At 41.2% G+C, this 27,318-nt stretch overlaps 1 long non-coding RNA gene across 1 annotated transcript; it reads left to right on the forward strand.

Annotated features, from left to right (window-relative positions):
• The first annotated feature begins 1,518 nt into the window (after window positions 1-1,518).
• Window positions 1,519-4,534, forward strand: LOC120396629. The gene is made up of 3 exons (XR_005593259.1): window positions 1,519-1,785; window positions 2,860-3,033; window positions 4,197-4,534. It is a non-coding gene; the product is annotated as an uncharacterized LOC120396629 (long non-coding RNA).
• Window positions 4,535-27,318: the final 22,784 nt, after the last annotated feature.

The raw sequence follows: 27,318 nt of genomic DNA on the forward strand, positions 1-27,318 counted from the left end.
GATAAAGATTGGAACTTGCTAAAGTTAGGTTTTAGTCATTAAAAAGTGTGTTTGTAACCTTTCAAACCTTTTGCTCTTATTTGAAAACACTGAAATCTATGTACTTTGTTAATTAAATTATTCTTGTTTTATTACAAAACCCATGTCAGTGTTGTTATACTGAGGAGAAGTGTGAGTCATCATCTTACCTAACAGGCTGTTGCATGTCCTGTCCCTTTGGAGGCAGCAAACCTAATAACTTATGTGATTTTTTTTTCCCAGTGAGAGGGACTGGAAACTGCAGAAAAATGTCTCTGGGAACTCAGAAATTGGGGTTCACTGAAAGGCAAAGTTTAGGTTGGAAGACTCCTTAAAAGTTTGCCGGCAAGGCAGACAAGCAGGTATGTCAAGGATTTGACACATAGCTTAGCAACAGCAAAGCTCACTGTTGCTGAGGCAGAGGGGTAACACTGACTCACAGTGCTGGGTGACCTGAACAAGATGTCGCATCCATACTTTACAGCTCAAGAAAACCTTATTCCCTCAGTCAAAGTGAATAATAGAAATATGTAGTGTCTAGATATCATAAAGGAGGAGAAAATATTACCTGTTTCCTGGTGTCTTAGAGAAGCAAAAATCTTTCTAGAGCTCATGTCTTTCCAAGGTTATTGTTGACAATGGGAATTTGGTCTGAATGAGGAATAACTAAGGACTTTCAAATTAAAGTTTTTGGCAATAAATAGCATGTTACAAAACATGCTCCTGCAAATTGGAAACATACTCTGAGTTTTAAGATGTCGTATTTAGTCTTCAAAACTAGTATGGAAGCCCATTCTCTGTTAGTCTATAAGGTGCCACAGGATTCTTTGTTGCTTTTACAGATCCAGACTAACACGGCTACCCCTCTGATACTCTAAAATGGATTTACAAGGACAGAGATTTCTATTTTTCTTCTGTCAATAAATGAAGGAGCTACTTGTTTTCAGTCGCTTGATACCCATCCAAGATGACCCTTCAGCTGCTAAGAGATTAAAATGCTGGTTGATCTTTCTAGCACTTTCTCCGGCTAGAAAATCCTGTGTTTTATGGTAATAATTGCAGCTGTTTCTTAACCTCCACGGTTTTACTGGTACTGTAGTGACTATATACTCTTCTCTAATTGTTTTTTAATCACCTTTTCAATCAAGCATTTTGGGTTTTATATTATAGCAAATATATATATAAATATCAAACAAATTATGTATTTAATTATAATTATTTTAATTATAATTAGCTAATTAATTAATTTATTAATAATTAATTAATTATTTAATTTATAGTTTAATATATATTTGCTAGTTTAAATAAATAATTTGTTTGATATTGTAACGGCCCGGTGTGGCTCCCCTTCTCCCCTCCTGCCCGGAAGGGGCGGGGCTACAGAGCAGTGAGCCCGCCCCTCAGAGGGTCAGGCGGCAACCCGGAAGCATAAAAGCCGGCCATCAGAGCTCAGTCGGAGCCCAGACACCACCGGGAGCAGACCTGCCTGAGAGAGCTCGGGACTGGGAAGCCGCTGGGGCCCAGAGCAGTTCCCCGGACTGGCCGGAGCTTCCCCTCACTCGATACTGGGAGGGCCCGCCGGAGCTTCCCCGCGCCACATACGAGGAGGAGCCGCCAGAGACTTCCTCACTCCCGTGTTGTTACCCCGAGGAACCCCCGGAGCAGATTTGGCTGGACTTCCCCGAGGAACTGCCGGATCTAGCCCCCAGCCCAGGCTGCGAGGAGCCCATGCTGTGGGACTTCCCGGGAGCAGATGCCATGGACCAGGTAGGCCCTGAGGGGGAAATTGGAACTGGCCCGGGGGCAGCTGACCTCAGTCAGGCTGCTGATCAAACAATGCCCATTTCAGTGTCTTGCGATCAGGATCCCCACTGACCGTCAGCGGTCATAGCCGCTGCCTAGGGCCCTGGGCCGGGACGCAGTGGAGTGGGTGGGCCTGTGGGTGGCAGTTTTCCCCCTCACCCCAGTGCTCAGCCCCTGCACCTACGGGCCTGAGCCCTAATTGTTGTTTCCCCGCCCTAATCCAGGGCCTGGGCCTTCCTAAACTGTCTGCTGCTCAGCCCCTGCCACAAAGGGCCTGAGCTCCCTGAACTGGATTGTTGCTCAGCCCCTGCACCCAAAGGCCTGAGCCCTAACTGACCCTGAGACTGTTGTTCAGCCTTAAAGGACCAGGGCAGAACCCACTTAAGGACGACGGCCCGGTGTGGCTCCCCTCCTCCCATGGGAGGGTTGAGCCCCAGACCCACACGCTCTCTCTCTCTCTCTCTATATATATATATATATTTGCTAGTTTAAATAAATAATTTGTTTGATAAAGGTTTCTTGAGATAAGAGGAGATATTTTAAAAGTATTTATATGTATCAAAAATCTTTTCAAGATGCATACTGAGCTATATACATTGACTGATTCGCTTGAAGTTATTTTTCTTAAAATTGACATTTCTGTGTTACTTTAAAATGCTTTTTCAATTTGATTCATTTCTTTAACATTCTAAGTTACCGACATCAAGAGGGCTATAAGCATAAGTACAGATTGACTGATGTCTGAATGAGGCTAGCATTGTGTAGGTGTAGAGAGTGTGTCTATTTTCTAGTGAAAAATGTTATAATAGGGTTTTGTGATGGTACTTACTAATTTTAGTTCTCTACATTCATATTCTGATTTTTCTAGAACAATCTGAATATATGAACTAATACTCAGTTTTGAGCATTTATATCTTCTGAAATGGCTGCTTCCACCTCTAACACAGTTAGCCAAACCTACATGCATACCATGAAAAAGTATCTGAACACTTGTTTGAATAAAAAAAGTAAAGAATGCCTTATCGTGATCTCCCACAGGTGTATAAACTACTACCCCTCTGCCCAAGTTGCATCTCATCAATAACATATTGGAGTTCTGATTGAACAAACACCACCCAGGGCCCATTCATCATCATGTCAGGACTCTTTCCTCCACCCACCAGCTATGGCTTCATAGAGAGACTCCATTGTCAAGTGTACTTCAAAAAACAGGTATAAGAGGATTTGAAAGTGAAAATCATGTATTTGTTATTGCATCTGGTGCATAAGCATTGGCCTGGAGTCTGTAATTAATGTGCTTGGCATGAAGCAGAACTGTTGGCCCTATGAGTGGTTTCTGATCACAGCCCAGGCTCTGCAACATCTGCTAATTATGGATAGGGCTTCTGGTTCGGTGGTTTATTAATTTCATTTTTCAAGATTATTCTTAGAAATTTTTGAGTTCTCTGTAGATGTCCAAAAATTGTGGCTTGGGGGAGGGGAGGCTGGAACTTTCTTCGTATATACTGTAATGTATATTTTATACATTACAATATCAACTATTGCAATAAGTAATTTTAATAATTCACTAGGGACCATTACTGTGTACAACTGTTTCAAACAACACTATATTAAAGTGTGCTAGGGAACCCTTAATGCATACCGAGTCTACATAGATCAATTAATGCACAACACGTTAATCTTTAGAAATCACACCCCCAAAATGCCTATGATGCCACTGTCTAGACAAGTCCTTAGATACAAGTAACCATATCTTGTGGTTAGTGGGTAAACACCAATTTCTTTTTCTTTTCTTTTTTTTTGTATGGGGCTGTGTGTGTTTTATTGGTGTGTATTTGTTAAAACCTAAAATCAGAAGTCCTGCATATGGCTTTGATGCTTATGGCCCTGTGGTGAGATGGGATTTTTACCCCCATTAGCTAAAAAACATGTCAGTCCCTTTCAGAGTGAGATAGAGCTCTCAGACTCCTACCATCACAGAAACTTGTGACGCTGCTGGGAACTATTCTTTTGAATAGCCCCAAACAGTGTTTACAGATGATGCATCATACCTGCTGTGATCTCTGGAACATTCAGAAGGTTAGTCTTGTGCTTTGTTTATTTTCCCAGGTTCTTGTATTTTTGCCCTGAATAGCAGTCTGTGTCTCCAACAGGCTGGCAGGACCCTCGGGTCTATCCACTTCACATAGCTGAGCCCCTACTCTCCTTCTTTGCCCTGCCAGACTATAGGGAGTTCCGTGTTTCTGTCTAACGTTCTATTTATGAAACACTTGAGCAATGAATGTAAGAACCTGTTCTAATATCACTTGAACAAAGTGACTAATTGCCTCCCTTCCTTTCATAGTCTCTTCTGATGGCCTTTTCAATCCATTCAGATGCTGGTACTGTCCCCCCAGAGAATAAATGCTGCAGTGAGAAGCCTGAAGTGACAGGAGGAAACAAAGACAAGAGGGTGAGGCTATCACATTTAGAAACAGGGAATAGTACCTGGAAACCATATAAAGTATCAGTGAGACTTAGAAAATCCAGTTTAGCTGGTGCTCAGCCCAAGTAGAGCAATGATACTCCCTGGTCACCCACAACCAAAAATGTCTTCAAAGCACAAGCGTTGCTCAAAAGTTGCTTTGAAAATTCCCCCTTATTTTCTAAGCATTAAAAAGTGGACAACCCGTTCCACTGCAGAGCACACAGTACCTTTGAAAATTCCCCTCTACGCAATCTTATTGAGCAACGTGTAGAAATCTGTTCACAGTTTACTTGCATTCAGAACATAATTGAATAAATTGAAGTAAATAGTATGCTATGAATAGCTCTCTCAGCTGTACAATTAATACAATTCTGAGACTATATTATACAGTGCTAATTAAATGCAAAATAAAAGTCAAATCACTATCGTATAAGCTTTGATGTGCATCTCCAAGTGAATGTAATCCTGTAGCTGAATTTTTTTTAGCTTATTGAGAAATAAATGACAGATATTGAAATACATAACATGGGGTAGACTGTTTTTCTTGGTGGCAAGGTCTCCATTAATGTGTGTGGTTGTAGCTGGTGACTTTTTCTCCTTGCTTATTGGGTGGTTTAATATGTTCCTAGGTAATGAAAGTCCAAAAGAAAAATCCAATGGCTGAAACACATTGTTTACGTAGGATTCTTAGGGCTGCCGGCTCTTTTCCTGAGAGTTGGTGCTTCCTTCAGCTCCTCTCTTGCTGCAGAAGAGTGGAAAGAAGCTTTCTCTCACCTTCTGTCAGAAACTCCAGCTTTGACTGAGCACTCAGCTCCTCCTTTCCAGGCCCCAAGTACAAAGCCCTTTATGCATCCTTATCCAAGGCCACTTCCTCAGGGTCCTCCACCCTCTCTGGAATCCTCTTCACATACTCTAATTATCCTTTCAAACGTTTCATTTTCCAGCATTCTGAATCCGCTCTGAAAGCTATTGCTACCTTGGCTTCTTCAGGGAAATTAAAAGACATGTTCTGTAGCTCTAGCTCCTTCAACAGCTTACCACTCGTGGAATATGCCACCAGTACTGTTTGTTCAATTGCTCATCATGCTTTCTCTCTTTCCGAAGCATTTTCTCCTCCCAGATCTCCAATGTGTACATTGGAGATACCCACTTTCACCACCTGTTCCTCGAATAGTTCTGGTCAAAACTTTATGAACAAATTACTTATTTATCAAAGTCCTTTTTAAAAATCAAACACTTTCATGATTTTTTTTTCATTTCTTTATTTATGATAAAATTGAAAAATTAAGGATTTTGTTTTTTGGTTTTGTTTTGGTTTATCACTTTTCTTTCCTTTGCTGTACCCTAATGTGCACATTTGCTGGACCTGATCCAAAGCTCATTGAACAATTTTAATGCATGTTGGCTGAAAGTTTTCATCACACTCTGTTAATTGTGTATGCTACTTTTGCTGTTGTCTTTTTTTTCTTCTTTTTTTGGTTTATCACTTTTCCTTGCTTTACTCTACCCCTATTTTCCCGAGAGAAAAGGGAAGGAAATGTGTGAGAAAAAGAAGAGAAGGATGGAAAAGAGAACTGAAAAAAATGGAAAACATTTTGACAATATCTACTGAAATGTTAATATATTTTGAATATGTGCGTCAAAAATGGCTAAGAAATTGCATAATTCACAAATTATTTTTCCATTTTTTGACCAGCTCTAGCCTCTAGGAGTATGTCTGTTATGAGAACAGAGATAGTTTATTATTTGCTCTTTCCCATTACTCATTGTAGGCTACTACAAGTTGTATGGTCCCTCTAGGAACCACCTCAGAATGTCTTGGTTTTGCTGAAACAGGAGGATAGTACTGTAACTATGGCCTTTCCTTAAAGGGACAGTATTTCCTTTTACATGCCTTAGTAACTAAATTTCTTTTGAGTAGAAGAACTATCTGAAATATTTTCACAGTACTTAGCTTTTCACAGTGCTTTCCCCCCTCCTCTACTCCTTTTTTCCTTTCCAATAGTTTTTTGTTGTATATTAGTCTAATTTGAGAATAATTTTTAGTGTGTTCCTTCTTTATCACTTCACCACCTGATGTCATTTCCACAAAAAACACATGGAAATAAGGATTAATGTAAGTAATAAATAAATTCAAACTGCAACTAATTCACATGCCACTGGTATATTAATGGTTTTCCTAATTTTCTAATTTCACAGTAAAAGAACACTTTACCTGAACAAATAAATTGCTTTGAAAAGCACTGTGTACTTGTAATACAGTGATTTAATTAAAAATCAATTGACTACATAAGAACCAATTGCTTTATTCTTTTAAATTATATTTAATAAAAATAAATCAATGCCTCTTTGCTTTGAGTGCATGATTCATATTTCAATAAATTTTAATAAGCAGATGTTTTATTTCCTGTTCAGAATTGATGATAAATATAATAAAGGGGCTGAGAAGTGGGATGTAAGTTTAAATATTTAATTGGGACCTGATCCACAGCTCATTTAAGTCATTGAGAATGTTTTAAACAACTTTAATGCCCTTTGGATTAAAATTTTCATCACACTCTGTTCATCCTGTATGCTAATTTTGCTGTTTTGTATTGTAAAAAGTAAAGAAAAGAGTTTGTTGCTTAGGTGAGACTCTGTTGAACAGAATGTTGCTGACAAATAAACATGATATACTGAAGCAGGAATTTCTCTTTTCATGTCAGAGCCTTTGCAAAATAAACAAGTGCCTAAGTCTTTCCATTTTTACATCGCAATACTCATAACTTTCTGTAAGTCTTCCCAGAGGGAATTATGGATTCACCCCACTAATATCTCTGGGCATGGACACCACTTGGATTTCACTGATTTCAAAGTAAGTGGCTTTAACTGATGGAAGGTAGAATTATGAGAATTATATGTATTGCTTATTTATCTACATGGACCCCTTATACTAAACCAGTGGTTCTCAACCTATGGGCTTCATGTGGCCCAATTAGCACACAGCTGTAGGGCATTTGTGTGATAAAGGCTTCCGGGCCATACAGCAGGGTCCAAGTTCCTGGCTACCGCCCGTCCAGGGCTCTGCTCCTGGCCACATTCTGTGGAGGGGACTCTGGGCAGGAGGCACTGGGCATAGGGGTTTGTGGGTGGAAGGGGGTGCGCTGTGGTTCTCAACCTGCAGCCCAGGTAACACATTGTGGGCTGCATATGTGGCCCACAATGATAAATAGGTTGAGAACCACTGTACTATACTGATAAGATCCTAATTAATTCCAATAAAAATAATATGTAGGCAAGGCATTAGGGGTGGGATTCACCTGGGAGATTTAGATTGAGCATTGCCCTGTCTAACTCTTAGGTGCCCTACCACCAAATGGAATCCATAATGTTGAGTTTAGGCACTCAGATTCCCTTTACAATATATAGGAAAGTTAGGTGCTTTAGAGCGGGATCCATAGAAGCCAACATGCCTAATGAAGAGCCACTGAAGTAGCTTCTAGGACAGGGGTCAGCAACGTTTCAGAAGTGGTGTGCCGAGTCTTCATTTATTCACTCTAATTTAAGGTTTCGTGTGCCAGTAATACATTTTAACGTTTTTAGAAGGTCTCTTTCTATAAGTCTATAATATATAACTAAACTATTGTTGTATGTAAAGTAAATAAGGTTTTTTAAAATGTTTAAGAAACTTGATTTAAAATTAAATTAAAATCAGAGCCCCCTGGACTGGTGGTCAGGACCTGGGCAGTGTGAGTGCCACTAAAAATCAGCTCACGTGCCGCCTTTGGCACCCGTGCCATAGGTTGCCTACCCCTGCTCTAGGAAATACCATGGGTGGGGGGTTAAACTCCACCCCCTCAAAGTGGGGGGTAGTGCCTATCATCCCCAGCCAGGACTCACAGCCGTGAACTTCCTCTTGCAGTTAGGCACCTGAAAAAGGGCTGGCCTTGCTTAAGAAAAACAGATGAGGAGGTACTATTGCTTCCTTTCTATCCTATAGCTCAGTGGTTAGAGCACTTACCCTAGAAGTGGTAGGAGACCAAGGTTCAAATCCTGCCTCTGCCTGAGCAGAGCAGGTACTTGAATCCAGATTCCCACGTGACATGGGAATGCCCTAACTACTGAATTATCTGGTAAAAGGCGTGAAGACACCACCACCTATGTTTTATTGGGGGCAGGGAGGCAAAGTCCATTAGATGTGCTGAGAGGATGACTTAGATCATGTCCATAAGATTAGGCCCTGCAGAAAAAATACCTGCGTGGAATGCCTAGCTTGTAAATCCCATGGGGGCTTCACCGCTGCTCACTGTTGTCAGGACTGAAGTATCTATGCACATGCTAATTGGCAAAAATTTGAGGTGACATTACCAGTGAAACTTTGGTGCCTATTGGGTTAGTGGAAGTTGAACATGGGAGCTTTGAGAATCTACATTTTGGACTTAGGCATCTAACGGCCATGTTAGGTGCCTAGGTCCATCCTGTGAGTCCCGTCCTATTCTGCCATATGAGCAGCAATGTGGCCTAATCAATAGCTTCCCTGGACTGGGACACAGGAGACCTGAATTCTGTTCCCAGGCCTGGTGGGCAACATTTTGCACATCACTTCCTCTCTCTCTCCTTCAGATTCCCCATCTGTAAAATGAGGAGAATGATACTTGGCTCCTTTGGAAAGTGCTTTAATATCTATGGATGAAACATGCTATATTAATATTGGCACCAGGGAGGGCTCCATTGTAAGGCTGATTTTTCACATCGTTCCAAACCCCAATTTTAAGGTAATACAAATGTTGAAACCATTTTAAGGTAAACTCTCCAGTGACAGGATAATTTTCACAGAAAATCTAGAGGAAACTGAGCAAGTCAATTTTTGAGATTTACAGCCTTAAAATTGTCTGAAGTATTTTTGCAAGTTTTCTTATGTTTCTTTGCCTCTTCTCTGAACCCCTCAAAATTAGATAATACTACATATTGGAACAACAGCAGAAGTAGTAAAATAATTAAGTCATATTTAAAAACTGTCCTTCATTCTCACACAGTGAAAAAGACCAGCGCCAGGAGGTTTGGCGGTGCGTCATGGCCCCAACCCAGGGGAGATGTGCGCACCGAGGCCCCCAGCCTGTCTGCCCCAACCTCTCGGTCACAAGAGAACAGCAGGCAGGAGGGGGTCTCGGGGGTGGAGCATGGGCAGAGCCACGTCAGGCTGTTTGGGGAGACGGAGCCTTCCCCTGCCTACGATACCCGCCGCCCATGGCTGCTTCTCCTCAAATTCTTCCTTCCCTGATCCAGCATTCTATTCACACACCTTCCCAATCTTGTTTTTGCTTATGTCTTTCTATGTCAACATTATTAATTATCTGTTTGTGGATAAATCTAAAGGTTTTACTTCTCTCCTCAGCCTTCTTGAACTATCACCTGAATTTCACACTGTGGATCATACTCTTCTTTAATTCCTTAGTACATGCTGTGTGGTTTCTCTGATTTTGTAATCCCATTGTTTTCTTCCTAATCACAGCCCTGGAATGTTAAAATGCCAACCCTACAACAAGGGAGATTTTTTTTAAAGATAGGAACTGTTGTTTGAATTCACCCTGCAGGGCAGAAAGTCCTCTAAGGGCCTGGAACAATTTAAAGGTGGCATAAAAGTAAATGACTGATACTTTAGAGTACCATGAAAGAATAATATATTTCTCATATTTTCTCTTGCAGCAGACGGTGTTCCCAAGTGCTCTGCCCTGTGTCCCCTACCCTTTTCTTTTTATACTTAACCTCTTGGAGAAATTGTTTCTTCATATGACCTTCTGTACCACTGATGATACTCAATTGCAAACCTCATTAAATTCATTTCCCGCTATCTTTACAACTTTATTTCTTCCTGTCTTCTCTTCAGTTCCTCTTGGATAAAAGCTAATTATTGTAAATTAAATACTGGCAAGATAGAAATTTGTTTTCTTACCCTCTAACTCTCTCTTTATTCTTTGCTGACTTTTTTTAACATCAACAATATTCCCATTAGTTGTTTTTTTGTTTGTTTTATTGCTCAGAACATCAATTGAAATCATGGCCCCTTTGGAGTGTATGCCAAGACTTCCATTGACTTTTGTGGGGCAAGATTTCACCTATCCATTTTATCTATAAGAAGTAACACTATTTTTCTGCCCATATTTCTGAAGTTGCTAAATCATAGATACTGTCTAAACATCTGAAGTTTCTAGAAGTTTCTTAATTTTTAATACAGCACATACCACGTGCACGTATGTGTGATCTCATGTCTCCAGTTTAACAATGGTCTTCAGAAATCCACTGAAAAGTCATATAGCAAATCCAGTTTTTGTTTTACCTCACTACTTACGTTTCCCTTCTTTCTTCTTTTTGCCACCCACCTTTCCAAAATATTCACCTGCCTGGGTCAGAGTAAGAGCTGCGCGGGCAGCTGTGGGGAGCTACGGACTATCCACCTGCTGGGGGCGGGGGGCTTTAGGGGGTGGGAACATGGGTCGTGGCCTACTCTCAACCCCCCCATCCCCCACAGGCAGGTGGAGGGGCCTCGGGGCCCCAACGTAGCTCCAGCTTCCAACTTGGCTGGGGGGCAGGGTCTCAGGGGGAAGAGGAGGGGCAGAGCCCCCTACTTATAGGCCCCCCACTTTTAGGCAGAATCTATCACCCTTGCTTCTAGGTCTCTGCAGACCTCACCCTCTCCTGTACAGGTTCATGACAGACAAAAATCAACCTCCTCCATCACTGTCCCTCTCATTAGTATCCAGCACCCATCACTGGACACTCACAGAAATAACCAGGTAAACAGTCTCTGAAGAGAGAGAGAGAGTGTACACACAGCTTAACTGGTACAACACAGGATCAGGTCCTTTATAACAGCACAGTAATGGAATCTACTTATAGTGAAAATAAATAGTTGTTTACTAAGATTACGATAGAAGACATCTTTTCAACGTGATTTTCCCTAGTAAGTTTTACCTTTCTCCTTACTGGGAACCACTTGTTTTTTAAATAATAAACATACTGTGATATGTCATGTGAGTTTCTGAAGGAATTTTTTGAATGCTGACATGCTGAGGTCCTTTTAAGAACATGAATGTAATCTCTGAACTATGTTTCTGAATATTATTGATGCAGTCCCATGAGGGAGGAGAGTTCTGTTGGGAATAACTACATCTTGCTAATGCTGGTCTCCTATGTTCTTTCTACAACTAAAAAGAAAAATAAAAAAAACAGGAGATGAAGGAAATTATGTTACTGTCTTACACAGTCTTATTTGAATTTCTGGTCAAATTGTTTGTAGCATCAAAAACAAATATCACAGTCACTTGAGATATAAGACTTGCTTCTGTTTATATAAACCACTGGTGCACGTGTATTATAAGTCCCCTTCTGTGCTGACCGGCAGAGGATATGGGTTTTTGAGCCCCACCTACAGAGCCTGGACTCTTTAACTCAAACTGTAGCAGCTTATGCATCTAGTTCTGGAGGTGTGTGGGTTTATCCCCAAGGTGGCAGCCATAACATTTAAACAAAGAATAAAAATGTTCTGCAGTATCTATCAGTACTCATACAACCTTATATCAACAATCCAGTCTACAAAGGAATTAGAAACAAAAACTCAGGAAAAGAATTAGAAAGTTGTCTCTACTGACTTTCAGAGAAACAAAAGTTCAAATATTCAAACTTCTAAAATATCTTCCTTTAATAAACATTCAGCCACAAATGGTTGAAAGCCTCACAAATGGCCTTTGTGTATATTCTTTGGACAAGCTGTTACTGTTCAATATCTCTTGACACTGTTCATGTTAAATGAAGGACTGTTAAGATCACATGCTATGTATCTTTGCTGAAAAGAATGTGAAAAGAAATGTGTTTTGCATGCATCTCTGATGCTCCCAGCAATTGCTTTAAGTTCTATAGTTGCATCTGTTGAAATGATATAAATTAAATACAGCCTCCCTCCCCCATTCGTGAAACATTAAGTGCGCACATTTTAGTGAAAAGAGAACTAGATTATTTTTTACTGACATGAATAATTCCCCCACATTGGGCTCAATCCTCTACTGCACTGAGTCTTCATAGGTCACATCCCAGGGGAACATGTGGGTGGTGGGGATGGAGAGGAAGGTACTTAACCACTTTTCTATTGCTTTGATTATAGACCAGCTGGAGGCCAATATGGCCTGCTCTAAATTATACTAGTTTCCGCCACAATGCTGGCCAGGATTTAGCAGAAAACTGTGCACTCCACCCTGCCCCTGACATGCCTCCTATGCAGAGATGCTACCAGCTTTGCGCACTAGCTGAGGATTTCCCTATGTCAAAGGTCATCTTCAATGGCAGGGCAAAGCAGTCCAAATGGAACTAATGTTTAGGCTACTGTGAATAAAGTATTTACTAGAGATAAGCCTTACCAAAATACTCCCCAGATTTTGGATTGCTTAAGTTCCAAAATTCTCATCTATATTTTATCACTAACATATTTAATATGCAAAGGTATTACATACAAAAAAACTGCATTTAAACAACTTTAAGGTTGCAAAGCCAAGCACTCAGAAGTTACAAAATCCGAATAAAGGTTGCTTCTGCAACATTAATTCACCCCCCTTATACATGTACATTATTATACAGTCTTTAATTACATGATCACATACTATTTTTTAAAGCAGAATCCCTACCTCATTCAGTGCACAGGCTGGACCTGTTCTGGGGAATGAATCAAGCTTGTGTAGTAATCCCTTCCTGGACTTCTGGCAGCAGTATCCCCTCTCTCTGGCTCTTTTGTCCCTTTGTTCCAGGTTTTTATTATTATTATTTTATTTTTATTTTCCCCAACTGACCCAGCTCTCCCTTTATATCCACACCTTCTAGTGAAATCTGTCTCCCCTCTCCTTGCCCCTCTTCATCTGCCACTGTTTCCTAGTCCCAGTATCCCTGTCCAGCCTTCCTCAGTTCCTTATCTAGCTCCCAGTCACCTCCGTTTGCCTCACCAGGTCCAAGTCCAAATCTTCTGCACTTCTAGCTCCCAGTTTCCTTGCCCAAATAGTTCTAGTCTCACCATACTCTTGTCCCAATCTACTCATTTCCCACTCAGGGTTGGACTCCTGTTTCCACTGTATTCTAATCAGGTGGCTTCCTTCCAGGGGCAGGGGCCATTGAGAGCACAAGAGAGACGGGCTGCCTGCTCTTAGTCATTCTTAAAAGTGCAAACACTTAATTTCATATTCAGTTAGAAGTATATTTTCCTCCCGATGAGCATTTGTCTCCCATTAACACTAATGGGGGCTATGCATGTACATGGAAGGGAAAATACATCTCACAGACCTAATTTTGAGCAAGAGGAAGAATCTGGAAGTCATTTATTTACTAATCTATTTCTCTTCTTGCATTAGTCTTTCCATTAGGTGACACTAGCCATACTGATTTCGTACAGATTGCAAATCATTAACTGCTTATTTTCTTAATTCTTCTTCTGATTTGGATAATGTCTTTCCTTCTCCTGCTCATCTCCTTTCCACTCAAAGTGCTAATTTTCCTTTAAAATCTGTTTCTTTTGCTGAAGTCAGCATAGATTTAAAAAAATTGAATTATTCTAAATAACGTACTTCCAATGTGCTCACAATGGGACCAAAACTTATTGTCCTAAAATGTCAAGTCACTTAATTTCAGGACAGTATCTTTTTTTTCTCTCTGTTTTGAGAGAGAGAGAGAGAGAGAGAGAGAGAGAGAGAGAGAGAGAGAGAGAGAGAGAGAGAGAGAGAGAGAGAGAGAGAGAGAGAGAGAGAGAGAGAGAGAGAGAGCCTTGTAACATGGTTGTAAATTTGGTGGGAGGGATAACTCAGTGGTTTGTGCATTGGCTTGCTGAACCCACAATTGTGAGTTCAATCCTTGAGGCGGCAGGGCCAGCTCCAGGCACCAGCTAAGCAAGCTGGTGCTTGGGGCGGCATATTCTATGGGGCGGCATTTCACCTAATCCTACGGCAGCATGGCTGTTTTAGTTTTTTTTTTTGGTTTGCCGCTCTGGCCGCCCTGTATGGGGCAGTAGCGCAGAGGAGGGGAGTGCCCTGCAGCAAACTGGGGAGGGCAGCCCCTTTTCTTCCCTCTCCGCCGACTGGAGCGGCAGGCGGCACAGTGGTCGGGACCGCAGGACAAGTGCCCCGCTGAAGGCCTGGCCACCCCCCTGCTCTCTCTCTCCCCCCCCGCTCCCTCCCCTTCCTCCCCGCTAGACTGGGTGCGCACTACGCTGCACGTCAGCAGCACAGAGAGTCCCCCTGCACGCTGGCTCCGGCTGCCCGGCAGGGTTTTTTTTTTTTTTTTTGCCCCTGCTTTGCCGCTCCCACCGTGCCCCAGGTTTTTTGTTTTGTTTTGTTTTCTTTCCCTGCTTTGCTGCTCCGGCCGAGCTGCAGGTCTCTCCCCGCCGCTGCTCAGGCCGTGCCACAGGTTTTTTTGGTTGGTTGGTTTTTTCCCCTCCTGCTTTGCCGCTCCAGCCGCGCCACAAGTTTTTTGTTTTCTTTTCTTTGCCGCTCCGGCCACACTGCAGATGTCCCCCCCGACTTTGCTGCTCCGGCCGCGCCACATCTCCAATTATTAATATTGTACTTACTTATTTATGCTTTTCCAAAAGCCATCGATAAATTCATTTTGCAATGAAGAGAGGAAATATGTGTAGCTGTATTTATTATTTAGTTAGTAAAAGATTTCCATTCCACTTAATTTCTTATAAATAAGCTGATCTCTAATGCCAAAATAAACTGCAAGCAAGCCTCTTCTTAACGTTTCTTGTTAGTGATGGGGCAAATCCCAACCCCCTGATCCTAATACATCTAAGTGACATATGGGGTGAAAATTGTTCAGAATACCAGCTTGATTCCCAGTTTGGGCTCTCTTCCTTTCCATCACTCTTAATGACTCATCCTTACTCACGCTCACTTTCAACATTGGTGTTATGTTCAGTTCTTTCCTTTATTCACCTTTCTGTGCATTTCCAACAAGATTCATGGAGTTTAAGTCTAAGGGGGACCATTAAATCATCTAATATGATTTTCTGTAGGTCACAGGCCTATAAATTTATCCATTACCCCTATTTTGAGTCCAATAATGTGTTTGACTAAAGCATACCCTCCAGAAAGGCTTTGATTTTAAGACATCAAAAGGTGGAGAATCTACCATTTCCCTTGGCAGTTTGATCCAATGGCTGATCACCCTCGCTATTAAAAATGTGTGCCTTATTTCCAATTTAAAACCACTGGTGGGTATTATCCTTGTTGCTGCTAGATTAAAGAGCTCTTTAATACCTGGTATTTTCTCCCAATGAAGGTACGTATGCAGTGTAATCAGCCCACCTCTTCGTGTTTCTGATAAATCAGATTTGAACTCTTTCAGTTTCTCACTGTAAGGCATTTTGCTCAGCCCTTGAAACATTTTGGTGGCTCTTTTTGCCACCTTCTCCAATCTTTCAACATCCTTTAAATACGTGGACACTGGAACTGTGTGCAATATTCCAGTATCAGTCTCACCAATGTTGTATACAGAGATAAAATTGCCACCTACTAGAGCTGGGCAGGAAACGGTTTCCCTCCCCCAGGAAAAACTTGTGATTACGAAATATTTTCCCATTCTGTGCCAGGATGCAACAGAGGCATTTTGAGATTGTTCATGAAAATGAGAGTATGATACCAGAACATCCAGTAACCCAGAGGTTAGGGCACTCATCTGGGATATGGGCATCCCAAGTTCAGGTTCCTACTCTGCCTGATTCATGAGTTGGGGTCTCATCAGTTTTATGTGATAGAAGAGGAAAGAGACCTAGGTGTGTTTGCTGATGATCTCATGACTATGAGATGTGCTGTAGCTCCAAAAAAGGCAAATGTGATCCTAGGATACAGCAGAGCAGGCAATTCCAGGAGAGAGAGGGATGTATTAATGCTATTGTACAAGGCATTGGTAAAATCTCATCTGGAACACTGTATATAGTTCCGATCACCAAGTTCAAGACAGATGAATTCAAACTAGAGCAAATGTGTAGGTATAGCTCTTGCTAGGTATGAGTAAACTTGAATATAGCTTGATCTGAGTGCAAGGTTAAACTGTAAACAAAGGTGTGACAAGCTGTGTACTGGCCATGGTGTATGAGGGCTAATTGAGCTAAGTGGGAACACTCTGAATTGATAAACTTGAAATGTAGATAAGGTGAGGACATAAGCAATTGTTCCTTACACAATCTGCAGAATGATTTGTCCTTATATGATCTGTACAATGTCCAAGACAATTAGATTCAAGAAGTATAGATATTAGTAGCTGCAGAATATATATATAAACTGTGTAGTGGGTCATATGACTTGGGATAGTGGTATCACCCTATACCTAAACTCCCTGTATCTGGGCCTGGCTAGCATGGGCATCAATTTGTTACATGCCTAATAAAGATACCTGAGAGATGAGCTGGAGTCTAATTGAGTTTTTGGATCCCAGAGATCTGGAAGACCTGTCTGGATAAAACCAGTGGAAAAGGTCTCACAGAAAATCCCAAGAAGACGCAGAATACAGCTACTACAATGATCAGCACAACAGAGAGCCCATCTTACGAGAGGTGACTAAAAGATTTTGAGTTATTTAGCGTAGCAAAACAAAGGCTGAAAGGGGATATGATTTCTTTCTATAAATATATTGGGGTGTAAATACCAGAGAGAGTGAAGAGCTGTTTAAGCTAAAGATCAATGTTGGTCCAAGAACAAATGGGTGTAAACTAGCTGTGAATAAGTTTAGGCTGAAAATTAAAAAGTTTTTTTGTTTTTTTTTTACCACCAGTAGAGTGAGATTCTGGGGCAGCCTCCCAACAGGATTTTGGGGGGCAAACAACCTAATTATTTTTAAGAGCTTGATAAATATGACTGGGATTGTATGAGAGTGCTGCCCATGATGGTGGAGTGCTGGCCATGGCAGTTCTGAGGGGCCCTTCTGGTTCATGTCTTATGATCCTAAAATCTCATGCTTCAGGGCTTCTGATGGTCACCTATAGGGGTCAGGAGGAAAATTATTTTCCCCAGTGTATTCTGCCATGGTGCTTTTTGTTTTTATTTTTGTCTCCTTCTTCTGAAGCATCAGAGATGGCCACAGCTGGAGATGGCACACTTGATGGGGTGGGCCGGTGCTCTGAGGTGGCACAGAGAATTCTCTTTCTCAGGTGCTTGACTGGGAAGTTTTGCTAACATGCTCAGGGTCTAACTGATCGCGATATTCAGGATCTGGGAGGAATTTCCACCCAGGTCAAATTGGCAGTGACGTTGAGACTTTCGCCTTCCTCTGCAGTGTTGGGCCTGGGTCACTTGCTAGGATCCTCTGGGTATATCTCCCTAAATCAATTCCCTGCCATTGCAGGGGCCATGGGCATTGTTGCACCCATGTACCTCCGATTCTCTGCCTGTGACACACAATACTTTAGTCTCCTGAGGGTTGTAATAGTTTGGTCGGATTCCGTATGTTGTCTTGGTTTGTGAGTGCTGGGTGGCATTGATGCCTGTGATAGAGAGGAGGCCAGACTCGATGATCTGATGGTCCCTTCTGGCCTTAAATTTGATGACTCTGATTCCTAGATTCTTTTCAGAGTCACTGCTTTCTGGGAGACAGTCCTCCATTCTGTAGGTATGGCCTGCACAACTTGTTCCTAGATGTATGACTTCGCATTTGTCTTTACTGAAACACATTTTTTGGATGGGCCCAGTTCACCAAGAGATCCAGATTGCTCTGTACAACTGCCCTGTCATTATTTACCATTCCTCAAAACTTTATGTCATACACAAATGTTAGTAGCAGTGATTTTATATTTATTTCTAGCTAATTGATACTGTTGAATAGTGTCAGGCCTAGTACTGACATCTAGAGAACCTTACTCGAAGTACCCCATTCAATGGTGAGTCCCATTTGAGTACTTTCTTTTTAGTGCTGTTAGCCAGCCATTCTTAATCCACTAAATGTGTGACTTATTGGCAGTGTATAATGATATTTTTTTAATCAGAATGTCATGTTGTACTAAGTCAAACACCTTACAAAAGTTGAAGTACATCTACACAGCTAGCTTTTGTCATCCAAATGTGTAACATCCTCCAAGAATAAATCAGGTTTCTTTGACAAAACCTATTTTCCATAAAACCGTGTTGACTGTTACTAATTATATTTCTATTATTTAATTCTTTATTGATTCTTGAATCAGATTTCCCATTATTTTGTCCAAAATTGTTATTACGATAACTCTGCTTTAGTTTCCCAGCTCATCCTGCCTGCTCTTTTTGAATATTGGTACAATAGCAGCATTCTCCCAGTCTTCTGGAATTTTCCTGGCATTCCCAGATTTATTACAAATGAGCATCAGAAGGCCAGAGAACTCCTCAGCTAGTTCTTCTAGGACTCTGGGGCACAATTATCTGGGACTTCTGTTTTTTTTTCCTAATGGCCATCATATTACAGTTGAGTTATATGAATAATAAAACAAAATTTCTGTACCAGCTCATTCTGACAAACACCTCTCCCTGGCTTATGCTTCATGTCAAACTGAGAGTGCACTTGAAGTTTATCTCCTATATAAACTCCTATGAGCTACTCTGCAGCCAACTTTAGTGAAGGGAGGTTTGCGCAAAAATGTTTTAGATGGTAAGATTCAAACTGTTTTCTGTTGGTGGAATTCCATAACCAAAAGCCTTAATCTCAAAAATACAAAGCCCCCGGTCTCAGCAAGTTACAGCCTATGCTGTGTTAGAATGAACAGATCTATCAACAAACTTACATGTAGTGTGAGCCCATGACAGGGAATATTTCATACACACAAATATGTATATCTTTTTCTGTCTATTTGCAGATGGTTAGTGCTTCTCTGTTTTTTTCTGTTCATCAGTTCACTCTTCAGCCTCTCAGACTGTATTGAGAGAACTATAGTAGTTCTTCTTCTTGTTGTTATTTTATGGAGTCATTTTAGTGCCCATCACTGAGTTGTGTATCAAAGCTCAAGTTAGTTATCTTTTGCCAGCAGAAAGCTCTTTCACTCGCTATTAATGATACATAAACAATTGCATAATAATGCTCCAATTTATTAATCCTTTTTCTTATTATTTATTTATTAATAGCACTGGTTATTTTTTTCAGATCTTTTGAACGACACTTTTTTTTTTTTGCTTCAGTCTTTGATTCTAGTGTGGGTGTTATTTGTATAGTATTGTAGTTTTTCATTGGAATGTTCTGTAAAATATCACAAAGTGAATAGCATACATTAAATCCATGTTATTGTCTTAGTTGAAAACAATATTCAACTGCAGATTATATTTATCCAGTGGCGTATTATCGCCTAGGCCAACAAGGCCTAGGCCTAGGGCGGCAAATTTGCTCGTGACTCCTCCCCAACTCCACCCCTTCCCCAAATCCCCAGCCCGCCTCCTCCCCCAGGCGCGCCGCGCTTCCCTTCTCCCCCCTCCCTCCCAGGCTTGCCATGCGAAAGCACTGGGAGGGAGAAGCGAATAGCAGTGCGCTTGGAGGAGGCAGAGCAGAGGTGAGCTGGGGCCCGCGGGCGTGGGGAGAAACCCGGGGGGCTGGGAACCGCTCCCCGCCCCAGCTCACCTCCGCTCCACCGCTGCAATCTCCCGAGCATGCCGCAACTCCCCTTCTCCCCCCTCCCTCCCTCCCAGGCTTACCGTGAGGGAGCAGAGGTGAGCTGGCGGAGGAGGGCAATTTTTTGAGGGCCTAGGGGAGCCAAATTTGTTAATCCGCCACTGTATTTATCCTTATGCTAAAGATGCATTATATATTTGTCTTGAATCGAATTAGACTTTTTGTTTGGTTGGTTTTTTTGGTAGTACAGCAACATATGCTTGATTCCCTATGGTCCTCACAGGCATTCTTGTGAAATGTTTCCATCACACTGCAGGATTTTTTAATTTTTTTAAAGATATCTTTGTCAAAGCTTATTTGTAAGGAAATGAAAATAGTTTCAGTCCAGAGCTGATGCTAGCTCACTGGGGGCCCTAAATAGGAATATTTTGCTCCCCGCCCCCCATACTAAAGCAGGCAAGGTCTTATAATAAAAAGAGACTAGGGGGCCCCTTGAGCTGCTGGGGCCCTAAGCAATTGCTTAGTTTGCTTATGCTTAGTGCCAGCTCAGTTTCAATCACATCCTTAGATTTTCAACATGTAAGAAGAGCATATTTGAATTTCCCACCTGTGTTCATAAAGGATGGTAACATAATAAAATTAATGATTTAGGGCAGAGGTAGGCTACCTATGGCACGCGTGCCAAAGGCAGCATGTGAGCTGATTTTCAGTGGCACTCACACTGCCCGGGTCCTGGCCACCGGTCCGGGAGGCTCTGAATTTTAATTTAATTTTAAATGAAAGTTCTTAAACATTTTAAAAACCGTATTTACTTTACATGCAACAATAGTTTAGTTATATATTATAGACTTATAGAAAGAGACCTTCTAAAAACGTTAAAATGTATTACTGGCACCTGAAACCTTAAATTAGAGTGAATGACTCTAAATGAAGACTCGGCACAGCACTTCTGAAAGGTTGCCAACCCCTGATTTAGGGTCTGGTCTTGCAGCAATGATGCCAGTTGTTTTTAGTAAAAAGGATGTGTTAAGAATAACTGGCAAATCACACACAGAACAAGTGGATCCCTTCTATAGTCACACTTAGGGCTGGTTGGTCTACACTACCTCTTAAGTTGATGTAACTTACATCGCTTAGGGGTGTGAAAAAGACACCCCCCCGAGCAACACAAGTTACATCGACTTAAGCACGGTCCACACCAGTGCTATGTTGGTGGGAGTCGCTCTCCTGTTGACATAGCTTCCACCTCTTGTGGAGGTGGAGTAATTATGTTGATGGGAGAGCACTCTCCCATTGGCATAATGCGTCTTCACCAGATGCAATACATGAGCACAGCTGCACCAGTGCAGCTGTGCCAATGTAGCACTGTAATGTAGACTTGTCCTGTAACAGTAGCATTAAAGTAGACTTTTTTTCTATATGTTGTGTATACTGATTTTTTTTTTATCTTTTACATGGAAAAACATTATTATATTTGTGTAGAGCACTGACCTATCTAATCTATCTAATGTCTCACATTAGTCCATGGCTAAGGGATTATAGCAAGAGGTAACTCTGCCTCCCCCAGTTGTTCACCCAGACAATGGTGCAAGTCTGTGTACAAGAGGAAAAAAATATTCTTGACCCCAGCAGGCAATTATCCTTGCTTTTGTGAACATACACATTTAATAAACAGGACCAATTTTTGCTCTGTAATACATATGCCGACATCACATTTAAGCAGGACATCTGGAGGAAAATGATTGATAAAGAAGCCAACTGGAATAAAGACCAGAAAAAAAGAAAGTCAATGGAAATAGGGCAGAGAATTGAGACAATAGGGGGGAAAAAAAGAGAGAGAGAGAAGGGAATGCAGAGAAGCCTACAGTTTGTGTTTGAGATTAGACATAGGCCTAAACTGCAGACCTCAGATCCCAATTGGAACTTCATAAAAGCTCAAATCCATGGAGATCTGGCCACTACAGATATAAGGATTAAAAATAAAGGCTGGATCTGCATTGATATCCAAGCTTTGTCCAACGTCTGGGTGTGTTTGGGCCATTCTCTTGTTTGTGAGATCATTAAAATGACTTGAACTACAAAGGTTGCTAACTCCTGCTCGAGACCTTGAACTTCACCACTTTGGTAGGGCTTTTTATTGATTGATTTAAATCTCAAATCAATCAACGGATTAGATACCTTAGGAAATTTTAAAAATACTTTGCAATGGCAACATCTTACATAAACCTTCAGGTCCACTTGTAGTGCTGGGGAAAAATAACTTGCCAGCTATTTCTGGTTTGTTCAGTCATTGCATATTGTGTCTAGCAACAAAGACTTTTAGCAGTGAAAGACAGTTTCAGCCCTTTCTCCTGAACACACAGAACTGTCAAAACCAATCATATACACAATAAGATTGCACTGCAGTATTTCACAGGCACTAATACTTTTATTCTTCTTTTAACCTGACATTGATTTTTAAGACATACAGTATTTTAAAAGGAGCTATAATAATGTGCTAGCAAGAAGTACTGCTATTTTGTAATTTGGAAATAACTGGACTGTGTCCCTATTCATTTGATTAGTTAATGATACTGTCATTCTCTAATCTATTTAGGAACTTACGACAGCGATGAAGGACATATATCTGAGCAACTCTCTGGTATTTATGGATTTAGCCTCATAACACCCACAAAGTCAGGAAGTCCTGTCAGTGACATTTTACAAATAAGAAACTGAGGCACAAGACATTATGGGTCAGATTTTCAATGGTATTTACGCGCCTAAAGATGCAGACAGATGCCTAGTCGGATTTTCAAAAGCACCTAAGCAGGTTAGTCCCTAAACTCCCCCTGAAATAAGTAACTTGCCCAAAGTCACACAGGAACTCTGTGTCAAAGCTGGGAGCAGAAACCAGGATTCCTATATTCCAATGAAGTACCTTAATCATAAAGTGATCTGTTGGGTGAAAAATAAGATCTAATTCAATTTAGGCTCAAACAGTTTTTTAGCCTTTATTATGTACATGTTAATTTTTAAGATAATGCTATTATCACATATTACATATTCATGCAAAAACAGAAAAGGCAAGAAAAGTAGTTTGATCAAGAAATCTCTGCTGGGGACGGGTGACTCTCTTCAAATCTCTGGTCTCTTTATGTTTTTGCCCTGTGTCTTCTCCACTGTTATTGTTATTCATCTATCTTTTATCTGCAGTTCCATAACTTTGCACAGACACAGTTTACCAAGTTAACTCATCTGTGTACCTATCTATTCTAAACCCCTAATTTATAAACAGTTTCAGGCATAAATCTTAATAACTAACATAAACTAATACATTTTTTGCTTATCCTTTAAAACTTACGTTTACCTGTCTACTTCTGTCATCCCCACTGGCTCTATCCAGTTCTCATCTTACAATAATTGGTATTCTTCTTACTTGTCTGGTTTTGTGGCTTTGGGTTTCTTGTTAGCATGTCTTCTTTGGGGGAAAGGGGTGCACCTGAAGCTAATAATTCCCTCTTGACACTCTGCTTCACCCTGCTATTTACACCGGCCAAAGATTTTACAGATAAGACACACAAACTAGGTTTCTGATTTACAAACTTTCTTAGCAAAATCCAAAGTGCTGTATCTGCAGAAATACATGCAAAAATTCCTTTATAGTTTCTTATACTATATATAATATTAATTAATTCGTGCATATATAGTTAACTAACACAACTTATTACCATTTCTCTAACATATCTTTCCTTCTCTCATATATTCTTTATGTAATATCTCAAACTGTACCAGTAATCTTTCATGATGCAAAATGGGGACTGGATAAATTCATGGTGGCTAAGTCCATAAATGGCTATTAGCCAGGATGGGTAAGAATGGTGTCCCTAGCCCCTGTTTGTCAGAGGATGGAGATGGATGGCAGGAGAGAGATCACTTGATCATTGCCTGTTAGGTTCACTCCCTCTGGGGCACCTGGCATTGGCCACTGTCGGTAGACAGATACTGGGCTAGATGGACCTTTGGTCTGACCCGGTACGGCCTTTCTTATGTTCTTATGTTCTTATGTTCTAAAATGTATCAGAAATTATTCCAAATGATAATGGAATTCTCATTATTTTGATCAGCTTGTATTACATATATCAAACATATAATGTATCTAACCCCATTAAGAGATTTCCTTGTGGCAGCCTACAGATACCATTAAAACCAAAAGCATTTTCTGGAGAGATATGCTTTGTTTTAGCAATGTGTGTGAGATTAGTCAATGGGATCCCACATGACTAAAACCCTATATACCACATCAAAAGTTCTCCCTGTATGTGGTTCATGGCCTTATGTAATGCTTATCAAGGAAAACAGTAATGTGAAATAAACAGTTGCTGAGGAGCTTCCTAATTAAAATGGGCTAATGGTTTAGTATGTATTTAAGGATGTAATCAGCCTCTGACCCATAATGTCTTGTGCCTCAGTTTCTTATTTGTAAAATGTCACTGATAGGACTTCCTGACTTTGTGGGTGTTATGAGGCTAAATCCATGAATTTTGAACCTGAATTTAATGTCCCTAATGTAGGCAAACCTCTTTGAAGTCAATGGTAATTTGGCCTGAGCAGGGACTGCAGGCCTGGTCCCTTGCAAGTGCTTGAAAGTTAACCACAAGTCCTAGATGAACAATTTGCAAGGAATCATTATTAGATGGAACCTTGTAGAATATCCACAAACAGGCTTAGATTGTTACTAATTTATTTGTTTGATATTATTGGACAGGATTATTATTCAGCAAGTAATTCTTCCAAACACAAACTTGCTTGTGTGAATAGCTATTGATGTTGTTTAATAATTACATTGCAGTCTGACTCTCACATTTGCTACCAATAACTTGTCCTGAACCTTGGAGGAGGATTACTTTAAAACTCTCCTTTTATTTGATCCTCATGGTAGAAAGAAGGGAAGATATTTTTATAACAGGTTCTTAGTTCAAAAAAATAGTAACAATGTTACATTGAGAGAGATGAGAACACAGCATACTTAAGAACCCTGTCCAGGATCCATGAAGAAAGTTAGGTATTTCAAAGCCTAACTTTTAGGCACCTTGAAAATCACTAGAATTCACAAACCCTAGGTTAGGCTCCTAGGCTCTCTGTATAGTGAATGGGGAGAGACAGGTGCCTCAAAATGGAATCCACAGAATCCAGCACGCTAGGCAGGGATCCATCTAAATTAACCAAGAGAAGATGCTGATGATAGGAATGAGTTCTAAACCCACCCCGCTTAGGGATTTAGGCACTTAGCTCCTGGCTTCAGGAAGTTACCTATCTTGGTGATCCACTCTCCTGGAGTGCGGCAGCTTTGGTGCCTAAACTGTTCTAGCAAGAAATGCTGGATGAGGAGGGGCTGCCACCTCCCTTGTAACTTTTAGCCCACTAGTTAGACCACTCAACTGGCATCAATTCCTCCCCACCAAGCAGAGAAGGGAAGGACCTGAACAGGGATTTTCCACACAGCTCAGGAGAATGCTTGATCCACTGAGCAATGGGATATTCTGAGGTGGGGCTTCTTCACTCTCTCCTGTTGAAGCTGTTCCACTTTGGATCAGTACTCAACCCGTCATTAGGGCAGAGAGAGAGAGAGAAAGACTGTAGAGCTGGTTAGGACAGCCTCCAAAGTGGGACACAACTGTTCAAATCGTCGTTTCTAGCTGGTAGAGGGGGAATGAAACCTGGGTCTCCCACATCCTAACTGAATGTATTACCCACTGGGCTAAAGTATACACAGGAGGCAGTGTTGGTGGTCCTCTGGATGGATGGATTTTGAATGGGCCAGCAGCAAAGAATCCTGTGGCACCTTATAGACTAACAGACATTTTGCAGCATGAGCTTTCGTGGGTGAATACCCACTTCGTCAGATGCATGTAGTGGAAATCTCCAGGGGCAGGTATATATATGCAAGCAAGAAGCAGGCTAGAGATAACGAGGTTAGTTCAATCAGGGAGGATGAGGCCCTGTTCTAGCAGCTGAGGTGTGAAAACCAAGAGAGGAGAAACTGGTTCTGTAGTTGGCAAGCCATTCACAGTCTTTGTTTAATCCTGAGCTGATGGTGTCAAATTTGCAGATGAACTGAAGCTCAGCAGTTTCTCTTTGAAGTCTGGTCCTGAAGTTTTTTTGCTGCAGGATGGCCACCTTAAGATTTGCTATGGTGTGGCCAGGGAGGTTGAAGTGTTCTCCTACAGGTTTTGTATATTGCCATTCCTAATGTCTGATTTGTGTCCATGTATCCTTTTCTGTAGAGACTGTCCGGTTTGGCCGATGTACATAGCAGAGGGGCATTGCTGGCATATATTACATTGGTGGATGTGCAGGTGAATGAACCGGTGATGGTGTGGCTGATCTGGTTAGGTCCTGTGATGGTGTTGCTGGTGTAGATATGTGGGCAGAGTTGGCATCGAGGTTTGTTGCATGGATTGGTTCCTGAGTTAGAGTTACTATGGTGCAGTGTGCAGTTACTGGTGAGAATATGCCTCAGGTTGGCAGGTTGTCTGTGGGCGAGGACTGGCCTGCCACCCAAGGCCCTAATTGAATGGTCCCTAATCCAGTGGAAGTAGTTTAAGACTATCAGATCAAGTCTCACAGATGAGATAAGTGTTTCCCCACCTATCTTCACTTGGTGGCTGCCACCGGGGTCCTAGTGGGGAGCCAGCTATGGTCACTCAATTATGGTTAACTGCAAAGAATGGGGCAGCCAAAGCCCTCCAAAGCTGGTGGATATTCCAATACTTAGATTCACCAAGCCAGCATAAAACAGCTTCTTTATTACCTCACTGGTTACTCAGAAGTCCAAACAACACAGTTCCCTTAAATTGATCCAGCCTCAGGCCTCCATCTAGGTACCCATGTCACATATGATGAAAATTTCTGTAGATCTTATTTCATCATATAAAAGAAAAGGTTCTACCAATCTCAAAGGATCAGACCCATTACCTCTCAGGTTAATGAATGTTTCAGATCTTACCCAAATACACGCTACAGCCAATTCTTATTAATTAAACTAAAATAAATTAAAAATAAAAGAGAGTATGGTTAAAAGATCAATATACAGACAGACATGAGTACAATTCATTGGGGTTCAGATTCACAGCAGAGATGGTAAGCTTTGTAGTTGCAAAGAATTCCTTTAGAATTCAGTTCATAGGTCATAGTCCATTATCCATATCTCATACTCAGGACCTACCAGCATAACTGGGACCTCAGTCTTGTGATTCAAACTTCCCCTGACGAAGCCTAAGTAGATCTGAGATGACAGAATCAGGACCCAATGATCTTTTATACAATTTCATGTCTTTTGATGAGTTGGAATTCCTCAGGGAACAAAAGGTAATTAGGATGACGTTGAAGGAGGTCCATCACCTGTACTTAGCTATATGGATTAACATAAGGCCATTTGCTTGTCCCTCCACCATTCACAGTACATTTCAAAGAGAGAT

The sequence above is a fragment of the Mauremys reevesii genome, linkage group 2, assembly GCF_016161935.1.
Source record: "Mauremys reevesii isolate NIE-2019 linkage group 2, ASM1616193v1, whole genome shotgun sequence".
In the NCBI taxonomy this organism is placed as follows: domain Eukaryota; kingdom Metazoa; phylum Chordata; order Testudines; family Geoemydidae; genus Mauremys; species Mauremys reevesii.